A 6,837-nucleotide genomic window follows, 5' to 3' on the forward strand; every position below is an offset into this window, starting at 1 on the left:
CTCTCTGTATATGAACATATTGGACTTGTCTGCCATGTAGCTAGCTCTCAGTATATGGACATGTTGGACTCATCTGCCATGTAGCTAGTACCCTGAATATGGACATCTTGTATACTCGGTCATTTAGCTAGCTCTCTAAAGATAGACAGGTTTTACTCATCTGCTTTGTAGCTATAACTCTGTATATGGAAATATTGCACTACCCTTCCATGTAGCTAGCTCTCTATATATGGACATTTTGGACTCATCTGCCATGTAGGTAGCTCTATGTACATGAATATATTGGACTTGTCTACCATGTAGCTGGCTCACAGTATATGTACACGTTATAAACATCTGCCATGTAGCTAGTACTCTTTATATAGACATGCTGGAATACTCTGTCATGTAGCTAGTTCTCTGTATGTGGATATGTTGGACTCATCAGCCAGGTAGCTATAACTCTTTACATGGACATGTTGGACTACTCTGCCATATAGCTAGCTCTCAGTATATGAACACTTTGGACTCATCTGCCATGTAGTTTGAACTCTGTATATCGAAATGATGCACTACTCTGCCATTTAGCTAGCTCTCTACATATAGACAAGTTGGATTCATCTGCCTTGTAGCTCAAACTTTGTATATGGAAATGTTACACTACCCTGCCATGTAGCTAGCTCTTTGTATATGGACACGTTGGACTCATCTGCCTTGTAGCTACAACTCTATATATCGAAATGTTGCTTTCCGCTGTCATTTAACTAGCTCTCTGTATAAAAACAAGTTGGACTCATCTGCCTTGTAGCCAGAACTCTGTATATGGATATGTTGCACTATCCTGCCATGTAGCTAGTTCTCTGTATATGAACATTTTGGACTTGTCTGCCATGTAGCTAGCTTTCAGTATATGGGAATTTTGGAGTCATCTGCAATGTACCTAGCACACTTTATATGGACATGTTGGACTGATCTGCCATGTAGGTAACTCTCACTATATGGACACCTTGAACACATCGGCCATGTAGCGAAAACTCTGTATATGGAAATGTTACACTGCCCTGCCATGTAGATACCTCTCTATATGGACATTTTGGACTCGTCTGCCATGTAGCTGGCTTTCTGTACATGGATATGTTGGACTGATCTGCCAATTTGGTAGCTCTCTCTATATGAACATGTTGGACTTGTCTGCCATGTAGCTAGCTCTCATTATATGGACATGTTGAACTCATTAACCAAGTAGCTAATACACTGTATATAGACATGTTGGACTACTCTGCCATGTAGATAGCTCTCAGTATATGGACACGTTGGACACATCTTCTATGTAGCCAGAGCTCTGTACACGGAAATGTTGCACTAACCTGCCATGTAGCTAACTCTCTGTATATGAACATATTGGACTTGTCTACAAGGAGCTCTGGTAGCGTAGTGGTTACGAATTGGGCTGCGAACCTTAGGGTCAGCGGTTCGAAACTACCAGCCGCTCCGCGGGAGAAAGATGAGGCTTTCTACTCCCGTAAAGGTTTACACCCTCAGAAACACTGTACAGGGTTGCTATGGGTCGGACCCGACTCGATGGCACTTAACAACAACAATAACCATGTAGCTAGCTCTCAGTATATGTACACGTTGGAAACGTCTGCATGTAACTAGTACTCTTTATATGGACATGTTGTACTACTCTGCATTATAGCAGGCTCTTGGTATGTGGACACGTTGTACTCATTAGCCAGGTATCTAGTACTCTTCATATGGACGTGTTGGACTACTCTGCCATGTAGCTTGCTCTCAGTATATGAACGAGTTGGACACACTTACCATGCAGCTAGAACACTGTATCTGGAAATGCTGAAGTACTCTGCCTTGTAGCTACCTCTCTGAATATAGACAAGTTGGACTCAACTGCCTTGTATCTACAACTCTGTATTTGGAAATGTTGCACTACTCTGCCATGCAGCTCGCTCTCTGTATATGAATATTTTTACTCGTCTGTCATGTAGCTAGCTTTCTGTTCATGGATATGTTGGACTGATCTGCAAAACAGATAGCTCTCTATATATGAACACATTGGACTTGTTTGCCATGTACTAACTCTCAGTATATGGACTCGTTGGACACATCTGCCACGTTGCTCTCAGTATATGAACACTTGGGCCTATCTGCCATGTAGCTTCAACTCAGTACATGAAAATGATGCACTACTCTGCCATGTAGCTACCTCTCTGTATATGGATTTTTTGGACCCGTCTGACAAGTAGCCTGCTCTCTGTGCATGGATATTTAGGACTCATGTGCCATGTAGGTAGCTCTCATTATATGGACATGTTGCACACATCTCCCATGTCGCTTGAACTCTGTATATGGAAATGTTGTACTACCCTGCCATGTAGCTATCTCTCTGTAAATGGACACTTTGGACTCGTCTGACATGTAGCTTGCTCTCTGTGCATGGATATTTTGGACTGATCTGCCGTGTAGGTAGCTCTCCATATGTTGACAAGTAGTACTTATCTGTCTTGTGGCTAGTACCCTGCATATGGAAATGTTGCACTACCCTGCCATGTAACTAGCTCTCTGTATATGGACATTTTATTTTTATTTATTTATTATTTTTTTTAGAACATCGTAAATTTTTAATCCTTTATTTACAGATTGCCTAGACCACTTTTGATTAAGAAAACTGTAGAAAGTTAATAAGGACGACAGGCGGTGGCACGCATGAATTCTCCACAGAGTCCTGTTTTGTGTGTGTGGGGGAGGTTCTGAATGCACTGCTGGGTTCTCTGCTCACACTTGCTGGAATCATTCGCGGCAGATTTTCAATCCACAGATCGCTTTTCCTCATATTTCTTTGTAAACTCTTAAGCGTTCTTACAGAATTTTTTACAGTCCTTAGAGTATTCTTCAGCTAGGTCAGCTCGGAGTGGGTGTCCAGGCTGGGGGTCGTTGACCAGTGCTATGAAAGCCTGGATTACTTGGTCAGTTTTGGTTGCTGGCTTCCTGTTTTCATCACTAATTACCGGCACACAAACCTGACTCTTTTCATCGATGTTTGGGTGATAGATCTTTGTCTTAAATGTGATCTTCGGTGGTTTGAACGGGTAATCTGCTGGAAAGTTGATTTCGATTCTGAAGGCCCCCTTATCATATGGAGGGTTGTCAGGAACAACTAACCCTTGCCAAGTCAATAAATTAGCTTCATCAACCTGGATGTTATGGAAGTTTTTCATCCCACATTTGCAGAGTTCTTCAAGGTCCTTCATCAGCCTCCTGCTGGCCGCCATCTTGGATTGGGTGCTGCTGCTCTTTATATGGACATTTTGAACTCTTCTGACATGTAGCTAGATCTCTTTGCATGGATATTTTGAACTAATCTGCCAGTTAGGTAGCTCTCAGTATATAGACAGGTTGGACACATCTGCCATGCAGTTAAAATCTGTATATGAAAATGTTGCACTACTCTGACATGTAGCTAGCTTTCTGTATATGGACATTTTGGACTCGTCTGAATTGTAGCTAGTTCTCTGTACATGGATATGTTGGACTGATCTGCCAAGAAGATAGCTCTCTGTATATGAACATATTGAACTTGTCTGCCATGTAGCTAGCTCTCAGTATATGGAAATTTTGGACTCATTAACCATATAGCTAGTACTCTTCATATGGACATGTTGGACTACTCTGCCGTGTAGCCATCTCTTAGTATACTAGCACTTTGGACTCATCTGCTATGTGGATTTAACTCTGCATATGGAAATGATGTACTACTCTGACTTGTAGATAGCTCTCTGTATATGGACATGTTGGACTCGTCTGACATGTACCTTGCTCTCTGCATGAATATTTTGGACTACTCTGCCATGTACCAAGTTCTCAGTATATGGACATGTTGGACACATCTGCCATGTAACTAGAAATCTATGTATGGAAATGTTGCACTTCCCTGCCATGTAGCTAGCTCTCTGTATATGGACACTTTGGACTCATCTACCATGTAGCTTGAACTCTGTATATGGAAATGACACACTACTCTGCCATGTAGATAGCTCTCCGTGCATGGGTATGTTGGTCTGATCTGCAAAGTAGCTAGCTCTCTGTATATGGACATTTTAGACTCATCTGCCATGTAGCTAGTTCTCAGTATATGGACATGTTGGACTCATCTACCTTGTAGTTAGAACTCTGCAAATGGAAATGTTGCACTACCCTGCCATGCAGCTAGCTCCCTGTATATTTAAATTTTGGACTCCTGTGCCATGTAGTTAGATCTCTGTACATGGATATGTTGGACTGATCTGACAAATAGGTAGCTCTCTGTATATGAACATATTGGACTTTTCTGCCATGTAGTTAGAACTCTGTATATGGACATGTTGGACTATTCTGACATGTAGCTAGCTCTCAGTATATGAACACATTGGACTCATCTGCCATGTTGCTTCTACTCTGCATATGGAAATGATGCACTACTCAGGCATGTAGCTAGCTCTCTGAATATGGACATTTTGGATTCGTCTGACTATAGCAAGCTCTCTGTGTATGGATATTTTGAACTAATCTGCCATGTAAGTAGTTCTCAGTATTCAGACAGGTTAGACAGATCTGCCATGTAGCTAGAACTCTGTATATGGAAATGCTGCACTGCCATGTAGCTAGCTATCTGTATATGGACATTTTGGACCCATCTGCCATGAAGCTAGCTCTCTGTACATGGATATGTTGGACTGATCTGTCATGTAGGTAGCTCTCTGTATATGCACATATTGGACTTGTCTCCCATGTAGCTAGTTCTCAATATATGGACATGTTGGACTAATCTGCCATGTAGTAAGCAACCTGTATATGGACATAATGGACTAGTCTGCCATGTAGCTTGCTCTCAGTATATGGACACATTGGACACATCTGCCATGGGACTAGAACACTGTATATGAAAATGTTGCACTACCTTGCCATGTACCTAACTCACTTTATATGAACAAATTGTATTTGTCTGCAATGTACTTGGTCTCAGTAATAGACACCTTGGACACATCTGCCATGTAGCTAGTACTGTTTATATGGACATTTTGGTCTACTCTGTCATGTAGCTAGTTCTCAGAATATGAACAATTTGGACTCATCTACCATGTAGCTTGATCTCTGTATATGGAAATGATGCACTATTCTGCAATGTAGCTATATCTCTGTATATGGACATGTTGGACTCAGTAGCCAGGTAGCTAGTACTCTTTATATGGACATGTTGGACTACTCTGCCATGTAGCTAGTTCTCAGTATATGAACACTTTGGACTTATCTGCCATGTAGGTTGATCTGCAATGTAGGTAGCTCTCAGTATACGGACACGTTGGACACATCTGCCATGTAGCTAGAAGTTTGTATATGGAAATATTGCACTAATCTTCCATGTAGGTAGCTCTCTGTATATAGACAAGTTGGAATAATCTGCCTTGTAGCTAGAACACTGTGTATAGAAATGTTGCATTACCCAGCCATGGAGCTAGCTCTCTGTATATGGACATTTTGGACTCGTCTGTTATGTAACTAGCTCTCTGTACAAGGATATGTTGAACTGATCTGCCAAGCAGGTAGCTATATGTATATGAACATATTGGACTAGAGTGCCATGTAACAAGGTCTCAGTATATGAACATGTTGGACTCATTAGCCAGGTAGCTAGAACTCTGCATATGGAAATGCTGCCATGTAGCTAGCTCTTAATATACGCACATGTTGGACTCATTAAACAGGTAGCTAGTACTCTTTATATAGACATTTTGGTCTACTCTGCCATGTAGCTATCTCTCAGTATATGAACACTTTGGTCTCATCTGTCAAATAGCTTGAACTCTGTATATGGATATGATACACTGCTCAGTCATGTAGCTAGTTCTCTGAATATGGACTTTTTGGACTCGTCTGACATGTAGCTAGCCAGCTCTCAGTGCATGAATATTTTGGACTACTCTACCATGTAGCTAGCTCTCAGTATATGGACACGTTGGAGACGTCCGCCTTGTAGGTAGAACTATGTATATGGAAATGTTGCACTACCCTCACATGTAGCTATGAACATTTTGGACTCGTCTGCCATGAAGCTAGCTGTCTGCACATGGATATGTTAGAATGATCTGCCAAGGAGGTAGCTCTCTGTATATGAACATATTGGACTTGACTGCCATGTAGCTAGCTCTCAGTAATGGCTATGTTGGAATCATCTGCCATGTTGGACTGATCTGCCATGTAGGTAGCTCTTAGTACATGGACACGTTGAACACATCTGCCATGTAGCTAGAATTCTGTATTTGGAAATGTTGCACTACCCTGCCATGTAGATAGCTCTCAGTATATGGACATGTTTTACTAATTAGCCATGTAGCCAGTACTCTATATATGGACATGCTGGACTAGGCTGCCATTTAGCTAGCTCTCTTTATGTGGACATGTTGGACTCATTAGTCAGGTATCTAGTACTCTTTATATGGACACGTTGGACTACACTGTCATGTAGCTAGCTCTCAGTATGTGAACACTTTAGACTCATCTGCCATGTAGCTTCAACTCTGTATATGGAAATGATGCAATACTCTGCCCTTTAGCTAGCTGTCTGTATATAGACAATTTGGACTCATCTGCCTTGTAGCTAGAACTCTTTATATGGAAATGTTTCACTATCCTGCCATGTAGCTAGCTCTCTTATATGGACATTTTAGACTCATCTGCCATGTAGCTAGCTTTCTGTACATGGATATGTTGGACTGATCTGCCAAGTACGTAGCTCTCTGTATATGAACATATTGGACTTGTCTGCCATGTAACTAGCTCTCGCTCTATGGACACGTTGGACAC

At 41.5% G+C, this 6,837-nt stretch overlaps 1 pseudogene; it reads right to left on the bottom strand.

The window, feature by feature from the left end:
• Positions 1-2,804: 2,804 nt before the first annotated feature.
• On the bottom strand, positions 2,805-3,269 carry LOC102832995 (annotated as a pseudogene).
• Positions 3,270-6,837: the final 3,568 nt, after the last annotated feature.

The sequence above is a fragment of the Chrysochloris asiatica genome, unplaced genomic scaffold (genome assembly GCF_000296735.1).
Source record: "Chrysochloris asiatica unplaced genomic scaffold, ChrAsi1.0 scaffold00400, whole genome shotgun sequence".
Taxonomy (NCBI): Eukaryota; Metazoa; Chordata; class Mammalia; order Afrosoricida; family Chrysochloridae; genus Chrysochloris; species Chrysochloris asiatica.